The 13762-nt window shown below is 33.7% G+C and overlaps 1 pseudogene; it reads left to right on the forward strand.

Annotated features, from left to right (window-relative positions):
• Positions 1 to 1092: 1092 nt before the first annotated feature.
• LOC145106509 (pathogenesis-related protein PR-1 type pseudogene) lies at positions 1093 to 1602 on the forward strand (annotated as a pseudogene).
• The last annotated feature ends 12160 nt before the right edge of the window (positions 1603 to 13762 follow it).

The raw sequence follows: 13762 nt of genomic DNA on the forward strand, positions 1-13762 counted from the left end.
GCTTTTAATCAATCCTAACGGAAGATTATTGCGCTATACATAATATGTCCAAAACTAGAGAAGATAGTTGCGATTACTTACTATAGTGATTGCTAAATCCATAAGAGATGCAATAGGTCCTAGTGACGGTTTCGGTGAATTTCCAATTCTAAAATTCTTTCCCGCAGTCCATTGCAACTAGTATACAATCATTAAAAATTACATACTAAATGACAACGACTACAAACTGTTCGATGAGATGTCTACATGAATACATCACATTTAATTGTGTTATTGATGAAGGGTAGTAACAAATGTAATGAAATCAAACGCACACCATAGAGTTTACTCAAATGGAGGAGGCTGATGAGCCGAAACAGACATCGAGATTAAGGAAGAATATTGTGGTGGCCTAGATGAGGGGGTGTAAACGTCACCAATTCCATATAGGTGAGAGAAGATGTTGATCATTTTGGAGAGTGAAACAATGATGGCGAACAAGAGTGTCACACGCGGAGGAGAAGGAGAGTCACCCATGAATATATGTTATTTTGTATGGTTTATAGGAAAAAGAATGAAATTCGACAACAACTTATAGAAAGAGATTTTGTGAACGGAGAAGCAATAGGTCTCTAGATTCAGATCGACGAGGAAGTTTCTAGTTTTGGGTCATTTGTGAACGGAGACGGTGGTTTGAGTAGTGACATATGCGGAATGGATGGAGGCGGTGGTTTGGAGATGTAGCCGACAGGGGTGGGTGGGTATGGGGAGGTATATCCTTATTTAATAATTTTATTACTAAAAATTATAAATAGGTATATATAAAAAAGTTAAAAAGGGTATAATAGTCTTTTTTTTATATGCATTAGGACCAACACTATAATTTTCTCATACCACAATGATAGGATTATCAGTATTGTAAAGGTTGGACCAAAGGCGAGAATATAACCAAACCATATGGACTTAAACTATAATATATTCAAATATTTATGATATATTTTTCATTTTGCATCCAAAGAATTTCCACATTGTCTGGAAAAAATAATGGAATAAGTCGCCAAAACGACTGAAGAAATTTTAATGGAATAAGTCGCCAAAACGACTTGAAGCATCCTTTTTGTGCCACTAAACAAAATAAAAAAAATGGGCCCTTGGAATAACGCATTATTTCTTCTTGCTATATTCATGGGAATTCTTAATTTTTCCCTAGCCCAAAACTCGCCACAAGACTTTGTTGATGCTCATAATCAGGCTCGAGCTCAGGTTGGTGTGGGGCCCATGACTTGGGATAGTAATGTGGCTGGTTTCGCAGAAAATTATGCCAATCAAAGACGTGGTGACTGTCAGTTGGTGCACTCCCAAAACAGTCCTTACGGTGAGAATCTTGCTATGACTTCACTGGTGTAGATGCTATGAACTTGTGGATTGGAGAACATGCCGATTATGATTATAATTCGAACACTTGTGCTCCGGAAAAGATGTGTGGGCATTATACTCAAGTTGTTTGTTTGGCGTAATTCGGTTCGTCTTGGTTGTGCAAGGGTTCAATGCAATAATGGTGCATGGTTCGTGACATGCAACTATGATCCACCCGACAACTATGTTGGAGAGAAACCTTACTGAAGTTGCATACTATATGAAATAATTCGCACTCATATGAACTATAACTTTCGAGTGCATGAGTAAGTAAGTAACATTTGAAATATATATTTCAAGTGATTGATATAATAATTGTAATAATTGGATGGATGTAAGAAACATATGTTCATATATGTTCTTCCATTTTTTTTCGTTCTTGTTTGGTCCTGGAACTAAGCATGCTTCAAGATTTATGAAGTACGATTGTAAACGTATATATCCAATATATAAATACGCATAATAAACAGTAAAACTTTGGACGCTTTATGCATATAATCTTCGATGTTTCGTAGGTGTGACATGACGAAGTTTGATACACTTTATGCTTACAAGTTACAACCCTTATCAATACATATAATAAACTGAAGTTCCCTGATAATGTTTATTTCACCCCTGTAATTAGACTTGCACAAAAAAACCGGTTCACGAGCCCATACAAATCGAAAACCGGTTCACCATCAACCGGTCCAATATGAACCAAACCGATGCACGAACCGAACTGCCGGTTTAAACCAATTCGAAAATATTACTGTTACTACTAGTTTAGAACCGGTTTCGTCGGAACCGGTTTAAAACCGGTTTTTCCAGGAGACTTTGTTACCGATTTTTTGTCCTATTCTACTGGCTATATAGCTATTTGAGGCTGTAAGCGGATCGAATTTTGGTCCCTTTTTTCCATATTTACCATTCCTTGATAGTATATATAGGTATTAGATGTTGAGACTTAACCAAACCACTAAAAAACTCTATTAGATCAACAAATGCTCTCAAGTCAAGCAATGGACTCAGCTTTCGTTTGTGTTGGAGATTCATCAAGCAATATTACCATTGTTGGCATCAAAAAACCAAAGAGAAATATGGAGATTTGGGAAAATTATGATTTGTATATAATTTCGAGCGGTCCAAATAAAGTGCGATACAAGAAATGTGGTGCCTTTTGCAAGGAAGAAGAGAAACACTGAAAACTCATATGAACAAGAGATACCCATCGGTGAAATTTGGCCCGCGACATAATCAAACAATAATGACGAAAGATACTACATTGTGGAATTAGGAAGCGGCTAAAGTTCGGGATAGGATGACGAAGTTCGTGATTAAAAAATGCATGTATTTTGACCACTTCAACAATAAGCGATTGACTTCACTCATACAAGATACTCTCTAACCGCGATATTGACATGTGAGTCGTACTTCCCTTAGACACGATTGTATTGAATTGTGGAAACTTGCAAAAATTGAAATGATTTTAGGATTTCAAGTTTTAGAAACAAATGTAAATTTGACAAGTGATGTAAATTTTTATATATTTCCAATATAAAAATCCAAAAAATAATTAAAAAGACATGAAAATTGCTCCAAAAATATGTCTAAATTCAATATCAATACACAAACAACGTACATTCACAAATATGGCACACATACTGTTAAGTGGGTTTTTTTAAAACACATGTTCACGAGCAAAGTGACATTGAATCTCATAATGTTTTGTATGTTAGTTGAAAAACATTCTTGTGAGCAATCTGTATAGCAATTTGATTGTCAAACCCAAGATATAAACAACATACGAAGAAAAGGTACATAGTGATAACATCGTCGGAAACCAATGTGTATTTATTAAGATCGTATGCAATGATTAAGTGTGTACCAATAAAGTAGATCAATGCCAGTTTTCATGTACGAGGAGCAAGGTTGTAGAACTCGTTACTCGGTACCTGTTCGGCCGACTATCGAGTAGCGAGTACTCATGAGTACTCGGATTCGGTAATTCATGTAGAAATATTTTTAGGGAACTTATATATGTTAAAATCATAAGTTAAAATCTTAATTTGATTGAAATATATAACAAAATTAGATACATGTGAATACACAAAAACTGAAAAACACATAATGGTCACTTCGTGAATAATTATTGAAAATTTAAGATATATTTATAGTAATGATCACATGTGTGTGTGTTAAATATTAAATCGTTACGTATATTATACATATTAATCGCTGATTTAACCGGGTTTTACAACACTGCTCAGTTTAGTAAGGGGTGATCGGGGAGTACTTGGGATTCTGTAACTCACCTCGGTAAGGGGCCGAGTAGCGAGTGCTCAGAGGAGTAATCGGCCAACTCGGCGAGTTTTACAACACTGACGAGGAGCAAGATGCCTCTAGTAATGTGGATTCAACCTTAACATGTGTGATGCATGCTTTATCATAGTAATTGTTTTGAATAGAAAGTATTCCTATATACCTTTACTACTATATAAAGCATATTATATATTTCTTGAAAATTAAGAGGTACAACTATTATAACACCATGTACAATCTTATTAAGCTTGTAGTGCAAATGTATACACGTACATCTGATTTGTAACTATTTATGTGGAAAATCCTAAACTCCTATACACATCTTTAGCCGTCGTTTCTCCTAAATTTTTTCCGTCTCCTTCCTAACCCTCTTCAATCTCCGGCAGGCCTCCGTAACCACCAGCCTCCTGATGTTGTCGCTACCTCCACCCTCTTGATGCCATCGTTACCTCCACCGACGCCGCTCTACCACCGCGCTTCTACCTTAAGTCGAAATGAGAAGTCCTAAGTCTATCTCAACGCCACGATCAATGCCACCGTCACACATCGTTTACCGGAATTCCTAACCCTAAAGTGGCTCCACCATCACCACCAGGCATCACCACTTAATCCTAAATCCGTTCTCATGAAACTTTCTCTCTTAAAATCTATACCTAGATACCACGAACGACCATATGTCTCCGTCACCATCATTTTCCCCCTTCCCCACCTTTATCGATGTACGATGTCACCATCTCCTTCGTTAGACACTACCTTCGAAAATCAATGTTGTCACCAACACTTTCACTAGTGGTTTGTAGAGTAACTTTTATAAACTCATTTTGCTATTACATCATCAAATGAACAAGAACCTAAACTGGTAAGCATCTTCCCATTAATTTCACTTTTGATTTCTCATAGATCTTATTTTTCAGATTTCTCCGATTCGGTCTTTTTGTATGAAACGTTTTTATGCTTCCTTGAAGATATATATATATATATATATATATATATATATATATATATATATATATATATATATATATATATATATATATATATATATAGAGCTAGGTTCATGTGTTTTAACTAAGTATTGTGTTATTGTATCCATCATTGTGGGCCAATCAAAATTTAAAATAAAAATAAATAATTAAATAAATCAGTGAGGGTTATTTAGTAATTTGATAAATGAATTCTATAAATAGTCCCTTTATTTTAGGGATCTATTTATTATTAACCCTATTAAAATCCACCTCCACCGTAATAGGATCACACCGGTGAACTAAATCCTAAATCCGCCTCTTTCTTCCTCTCTGCGTCGCAGGTCACTTTCCTCATTGTCTCCATCACCAATTAATCGTCCTCCTCGCCACTGCTTCTTCCGCCTAATACCATCTATAGTTTCTGATGAAAATCAATGGCAGTGGCTCAATCTTCGTCGATTAATGAAGCATACTCGCCTCTCCCCTATCTTTACTCGATTTTCACGTCAATCTGGCTCGTTTTCACTTCTGTCGACCGGAGGGAGGAGGCGCGAATAAGAGGAGGTGCGATTTTGGGATGTGTCGATTGGATTTTAGAAGTGAAGAAGGAAAAAACGATGTTGGATCATCAACACTTACATCAATCGCCGTTTTCAGGTTACATCTACATTCAACTAGTTGATTACTATCAGAGTCCTAAATGTCTAGATTTTGTTTGTATATAAAATTTTGGATTTGAGCAGGATCGATGCTATCCTGTTGAAGCTAATTTTGTTTAATTGTTTGATTGTGTTGTGATGATATTAGAGCAGGTGAACAATTTGCAGTGGACTCTGGGCTTTGTGGTCGATGGGAACAGCAGAGAAAGAAGAAAACGATGGGAAAAAGGGAGGACCTATGGGGTTTGGCTAGACCAAAGGAAGAAGCAACGAAGCTGCGGTGCAGATGGGAGTTGTAGGGCGGCAGTGGGTCTTCTAGGGTGGTCGCAGTCGGTATTTCCGTCTGCTTTTTTGAGGTTTGTTTCTGTTTTATTTTTGCTAGTTTTAGACAGAAATCAATAGAGGGAAAAGATGGGTGTTTGGGTTTGTTGTTTTTACAAGGAAGAGAACATGAAATTGGGGCTATTGACCATTGAAACAGAAAGGGGAAGGGGGAGTTGCAGTTAAACAGGTGAGCAGGGGGCAGTTTCTGCAGCCTCTTCGTTCTTCATCTTTTTTTGTTTTAATTTTAATGGTAATGGAAGCAAGAAATCAGTGGATTTTGCTTGTGGAATCGGTGATGAGCAAGGATGACCAAGAGAGGGTTGTTGCTCTCTTGATTACTGGGAATTTTACCCATCTCTAGTGGTGTTCTTTGGCAGGAAAACAAAGGAGACTTTGGTTGCTTCATTTGACAGAAAAGAGTAGGAAGAACAATGGTGATGATCTCTTCTTTGATTGTGTATGTTTCTTTTGATTGGGTTTTACAAGTTAAATAGATAAAAAAAATCAATTATCTTGATGATCTTATTGTATAGTTGTGAATTTTGATAGATATGGAGTACATTGTGATCTAAGGGAAAGAAAACATAAACGTGTGGTACAATTCTTGAGATTGCCATGAAGAAGATAAAAAGAATCATGAATTCCAATTCTGTTGGAATGGAATCATGAATTCCAATTCTGTTGGAATCTAAACTACAATTTGGTTTTGTTTTGACAGAAGTTGATGCTTGAAGAACTGACCGCAAATTTCAAAGTGATTCTAAGCATTCTTAGAGAATATTATTCTTACATGATTTGATTCATGGCAGTTATTATCGTTAAATGTCTAATTTAATGGATGATCAAGGAAAGAGCTATTCTTCTGATAGAATAATCTACAATAGAATGATAGGAGTATATGTAATAATATATTCTGCTAGAATATTCAGGTCGAATAATATACATATTTTTATTTGTTATTAGTGAGTATTTCATTGTCAAAATATTATATAAAGTTTTTACTTTTTTAAGAATGTAATGAAAAATTTGAAGTTGTATCCAAAAATGTGTTATTAGTCGGTGTTGGCATTCTCATAGAATATCATTCTAATAGAAATATGTATCCTGAAATTTGTAGACAATATGATTTTAACAGAATAAAATCGGGTTTAATTATAAAAATTACGTTATAATTAAAATTAAAGTAATTAAAAAAATAAGAATTTTAAAATCAAGAGAGTTAATTATCCCAAAAAATATGGAATTTTCCTTTTTTAAATTTATCTCAATTGTCTAAAATACCCTTAGAATGAAATTAAATGGTATTTTTCAATTATCTTTATTTTAATAATATATATTAATCACTTTCTTAAATTAAGTAAAATGATTGGTCCACATTTATGCATACAATAACACAATAATTAGTTTAAATATAATAACCTAAGCCTATATATATATATATATATATATATATATATATATATATATATATATATATATATATATATATATATATATATATATATATATATATAGGTTCAGGTTAATTTGAGACCATTCTAATTTTGTGAGACCGTGAGACCAAATCTAAAAATAATTTTAAAATGCAAAATAAATGGAAAAATCCAAAAATTCTTTTTTTAAACATTATTTTCGGAACTTGAATTAACTAAAAAAAATAAAAAAATAAAAAAAATAAAAAAAAAATAAAAAAAATCCCGTTTTTTTTTTGAAAAATACGTGAAATATTCTAATAGAATATTACACTGTACATATTCTAAAAAATAATTTTAAAATGCAAAATAAATGGAAAAATCTACAAATTCTTTTTTTAAATATTATTTTCGGAACTTGAATTAACTAAAAAAAAAATCTCGTTTTTTTTAAAAAAATACGTGAAATATTCTAATAAAATATTATACTGTACATATTCTAAAAAATAATTTTAAAATGCAAAATAAATGGAAAAATCCAAAAATTCTTTTTTTAAATATTATTTTTGGAACTTGAATTCACTAAAAAAAACAAAAAAAATAAAAAAAAATTAAAAAAAAATAAAAAAATGCGTCTCACGGTCTCACAAAATTAGGCCGTCTCACATGAACCTAACCCTATATATATATATATATATATATATATATATATATATATATATATATATATATATATATATATATATATATATATATGACAATACCTTTCCGAGTGAATATTCATCTGACTCTTTTGCTTGATGTCGTTCTCAGATGTGTCGTTGCACCACCATCTTTCTCTCTTTCACCCTCTTTGTCTCTCACTAAAACCGACACCATCTATTTCTATCACTCCCTTTTTGAGTCTCTCTAACAAAAGTCCTAAATCTATGTGTGTTTACAGGTTGTGGAATGGTAGGAAGATGAAATTAAAGACCCAGCAGATGAAACCTTATGGAAGTCCATCGCTAAAGGTCAACTTTTGTTGTTAATCTTCTTTTTTATACAATGTTCTTGACATCATGACATGTGTGTGGATATTTTAATACTTATTTCGCTATTTCTATGTATAAATAACCCAATGGTTCAAGAAACAACAACATATGTATATACTTTCCTTTTTTTTTCTTACCGAGTGTATCTTAAAGTTTTGGGTGTGTTGATTTATTCAAGTTTACACTTATATAGTTTTGAGTTCTTAGTTCATCCTCTCTGCTTATGATTTTTGAATTAAAAAACTGAGGTAAATATTATGGGTTTCTAATATAGTGATATTACTCATTAGTTTTCTGGAATTATAAATTTTATGATTTATAATATTATGGAAGAACATTTGATCTGGAAGAACATTTGATCCGGAAGAACAGGACCTGTGAAGCTTTTCATTCTGATCCGAGAACTAAAGTAAGCGAGTACTATTTGCGTAAAGATTCAATTTTATAGATTTCTTTCTTTCATACTTCTCATTGACGATATTTTTTCCATTGTTTGTCTGACTTTTAACAAAGAAATGAGAAGAAGGGTTTTGTTTCTTCATAATTTTTTCTTCCTCGACACTTTCAGGTATATGGTTCCTCATCTCGAATCTATCTTGCCTTTTTTTATATCTTAAATCTTAGAGTAATTTTATATATGCATATTGAGTTGATCTATGATTTTGTTTCTATATGTTTGTTTTTAGTATGAACTAAAAGGAGTTTGTTTCATGATTTAAATGGGATAAAAGAAAGCCAATTAGCCAGCAAATGTGAGTAGTAGTTGTTTAGAGGAAAAATAAATGGTAAACTGCAAAGAATGGTAACAAACTCTGGTTATATACTGTGCTCACTGGTAGGGAGTTTTTTGTTTTTGATCAAATATTTTTAATTTTCTCTCAAGGAAGTTTTTTGTTTTTGATCCATTGGGTGCAAGTCATTTGCAAGTTTATTAGTATATTTTTCTATAAAGATTCTAATTTTGAAATCTTTGTATGATTTCCTTCAATTGTTTGGTACCAGGTAATTTGATGTAATCTGAAAATGATCTGAATATTTGGTTTTGTTTGCCAAAAAACAGATTTGAAGATGAGTATTGAACTTCATAGTTTCCATTTGAATATTTGTGTCTTTTAAAGGGTTTGTACATATTTGGCATTTGGCTGAACCATGGTTGCAAAAAGAGGGTAAAATCGGAACTTATGGTTTGAAGGTAATAGCTTGATCTTTCCATATTGCTTAAGGTTGTATATTTATCTTTATTTATCTTTCCTATTCTTTCTATTTTCGTATGTCTTGAATGCAACTTTTATTGTTTATATCAAAGTGGTTACCACCTGAGCTTAGTTTATTGTTCACCCCACCGACTTTTTCCTATTGTAGCCACATGATATATAAGAGAGAAAGAGAGAAAGAGAGAGAGACAGAGAGAGAGAGAGAGATTAACCAACAATGCATTGAGATGCTTTCTAGACTTGCTCATATTGCATCAACCCTTGCAGTTTAACTTTTGGTTGGTATTTTGCATCATTTTGTTAAGTAGTTCTTGAATTTAAAACCTATTTCCATTCTTTAAAGTGTTTGTAACCTCATATTCAATTACTTTAAGGGATTTAGCAAAAGGATGGTTACAAACACCCCGCACGAGGGTCATTTTATTTGTAATAATTGAAATGTTGATTTTGGTGCATATTTTGTACATTATATTAGTAAAAACCAAAATTTAAGACTTCACAGATAATAGAAACAATGAGAGCTCTTGGTATTATAGCCACAACATATCGTATCCAAGTATTCGATTCCGACACGCAACTCCTATATCTGACACGCATCGACACCCATCTACGATATGGAAGACGAGCATTACAACCCCGTTATTTTACGGGTACGTTCTTCATTTTCTATTTGTTTGTTTAAGGTTCCTATTTTTCTAGTGTTACTGTTCCAGAATTCCTAGACCACCTCCAAAATGGACTGAAAACGTTCCAGAGTTTAAATTAAAGATGTCATTGTTGTAGGACCAACTAAAAAGCAGTTTATATGTTTAGGTATTGTTGATTTACATTGAAATGTCGTGTTCTGAATATTAAAACTTTATTCCGGAAACCTCCGGAACGCGAAGAATTGTTCCAGAACATGACGAACTCGTCTAGAACATGAAGAACATGTCTGGAACTGCTCCAGAATATTTGTCATTTCCATTTTAGAATGAAGTGATAACACCTTTTTTATTTTTGAAGCACGACATGGTTTTTGATGCATCAATTACACTCTTGTGTAAACCCAAAATCGGTGGGGAAATTTTTGCGGCATTCAGAAACAGACCGGAATTCGAGACTATGTTATGGAATACATGTTTTGGGAGGTGGTTAGACATTTCTTGTGTAGATGGGGATCCTTTGCTTCTACATTACGTCTTTTGCCAAGAAGTTTTCATCGAACCTCGAAGCCAAGTAGAGGAAATGTTTTTTGAGATTGGGGGTTACAAGATGTCTTTAGGGAAGAAAGAATTTTGTCTCATCACAGGCTTCTGGTTTTTTGACTATCTTCCTGCTTCTGCATCCGCTACCGCCTTCTGTTCCCGTGCCTTTTCTATGGTCTCCACGAATGTCTCGGTCAAATTACACCATGTTACAATATGTTTCAACATTCACTTAATGAGGTATCGGACGAGGACGCAGTCCGTGTATGTCTTCTATACCTGTTAGAGAAGGGTTTCAATGGACGGTTGGCTAAACAGCCAGTTCCAGAAGAGTATTTCGCTTTGCTATCTAACCTTGATGAATTCAATAGGTATAATGTCGTCTATTTTATAATTACTGATTAATTAAATTACCTATAGTTACTAACATTTTTTAGAAATTTAATTGTTAATTTTTTTATGTGGCAGATATCCATGGGGGAGGATAATTTGGGATCAAATGTACAAATAGCTATATACTATATTCAATATGGTTGACAAGCTTATACATCCAGAAGAACCGAAAGAGAACAAAAACCTCAAAAAAATTGACCTAGCACCCTCCAAGGGTTTTTATATGCTTTTAAGGTAAGTATATGATGAAAAAATTATTGTTTATTTTTGTTTGCTAACATTCTAACTATTTATTATTTATTTGTTTTCTAACATTCAAATATGGATTCTTCAGACTTTTCCGGTGAGCAATTTGTTTGGTATCTGACAACAGAATGTGATTCCTCGAGCTATTGCATGGTCAAAACTAAGGCCATTACAAAAGACTCACTGCAACCAATTTTTACAAATCGACGACATATGGATACTTTATTATTTAAATATTTATTTCTTTTATAATTTATGTTTATTTATAATTTTATAATTTTGTTAGCAGGGTAATAGAATCGTACAGAAGTTGGAGCCGACAGAAGATGAGATCCGTGCTGAATGGTGGATTGTTAGCTCATCATGGATTGGTCGCACTGATTTTCGCGACACTGAAGTTCACATGGCACCTTCCCTCACACTATCACCCAAAAACTCCCCTACCCATGAGCATCGAGAAAAGAAGGCACGGATAGATGATCCATCTCACCCACCACCGCCTACCGCTGACCCATCAACTGACAATGACATAATTATTAGTGACTTGCAGAACGAGGTCGGTCAATTGAAAAATGAGGTCCGTGAATGTCGCGAGCAGTTACGGTCTTAGGAGGAGCGTTTAGAAGAGCATGAGGCTACTTTAGCCATGGTTCTAAAACTTATGAATAAGTCTCCTGAATACGATGTTGGTACCTCAAAGGAGATGGAGGTACATTTTTAATTATTTTATTTTTTATGGTTGTTATGTTTTTGCATCGTTTACAAGTATACATTATTGAACTGTACATGGATACTACAATGACAATGAGTTTTGGGTGCATGATTATGTCTTCCACACCCCCGAACAACCGATGAATGACGACCCTAAACAACCATTGAATGATGGCCCTGAGCAGCCATCTCTGGTTATTCACTCGTCGGATGTAAAAGAGATTCCGCGGGATGAATACAAAACACCGTCGCCAGCACCTCTTAGGCGTTTTAAGCGTCAAAAAGTTATGTCCATATGGTATAAGTTACCGTGGATACAAATAAATAGGAAAGGTGTTACACGACAACAAATAACACCATTGGAAAATCTCTTAGATCTTACTGTACACACTGTTTATAAAGGGGATGGATCGTTGTTGTTTGGTCACAACTATTTGGCCGGTTTTGCTACGCTTGAGTTTTGGACATGGTTATATGCGGATAATCATGGATGATGGTTGTCATGTGATGTAAGTAATATAATTATTTGCTTAGTACATAATACGCTTCTAACAACAATACTTACTTTACTACAGAAAAATTAATTAGCAGTATATCATGATGTGGATCTCATTGCTAGTAGAGCGTAGATCAGATGATGCTCGGTGGACGGTTGTGTCGTCAGCTTTCAACACTAATACATTTGACTGGAGTGACATTGTTGACGGATCCGTTAACCCAACTTGGGCAGAGTATGATACGATATAATTTTTTTTGGATTACTTTACCTGGGTATTTATATACTAATTAATTATTCCTAACCTTTTTTGTAGCTTTATATTCCAATCAATATACCACATGCTCATTGTTTTTGGGTGCTTTGGATTTGAAGACATTCCAAATGACTATATACGATAGTCATTGGAATGGTAGCTACTATTTGGAAAATGAGGATTAGTTTATAGGTATGAGAGCCAACATCCACAAACTGCTAGTGGGAGTCAACTACTGGGGTACCGAATCAACTAATTCAATCCCACTCTTGAGCTTCACGATGACCCTCGAAAAGGCCCCAGATGTACCATAACAGATTGGCAGCAGAGAGGATTGTGAGGTATTTTTGTGTTGGTTCCTGGAGGTGTTGATCACCGACATATCGATTTCTATAGATGTTAAAACCACCGGTCCTTGGGCGGTTATAGAAACGTCTAGCAGAAATATTTTGGGGTACAAGAACAAAGATAATTTGAACATCATATTTGTAATATGACCTACACACAGATCCTTTATTTAGTTTATGTATTTATTAGTTGTTTGTTAATTTTAATTGCATTTTATATTTTATAAAACCAAAAGTTATACATTTTATGAAAGCAAAACTTATACATTATACTCCGGAACCATATATTACATAAGTGTTCTGGAAAGATGTATTACACTTTATGAAAGCAAAACTTACACGCAAAAAAAGTCAAATGTATTACGGAACCATTGTCCTGAATCGTACTCCGGAATTCTGGATATCTCTCCGGAACAATGTGTTCAGGAGAATGTGATGATTTTACCAAAAAAATTGTTATTTTTGTCAAAATGGTCGTTTATAAGGGTTAGATTACTCAATTTCCCTTAATTTATTGGGAATTTATTTTAACCATTTTGAGAAGCTATGCAATTGCATTGTTGTGATAAAGATGTCCAAGCCATTCTTTATAGCTTCATTCATTGAAGGAAGATGTTTGCAATTTTTATTGTTAATAAAAGCATAACTTTCTTTCCGATCAGTTAACATTTGCTACTTTGGTAACTCAAGATTGTTAATAGAATCAATATATTTTTTAAAGGGTTTTTCTATAAATTAGTTAGATGAGTGATATGTATAATTTTGAGATTAAAAAAATGATTAAATCATCAAAACTATCCATGTTGTAAGAAAAAAGTTTTA

Source organism: Lactuca virosa, chromosome 1 (genome assembly GCF_052849685.1).
Source record: "Lactuca virosa cultivar CGN04683 chromosome 1, Lactuca_virosa_CGN04683_v6, whole genome shotgun sequence".
Classification (NCBI taxonomy): Eukaryota; Viridiplantae; Streptophyta; class Magnoliopsida; order Asterales; family Asteraceae; genus Lactuca; species Lactuca virosa.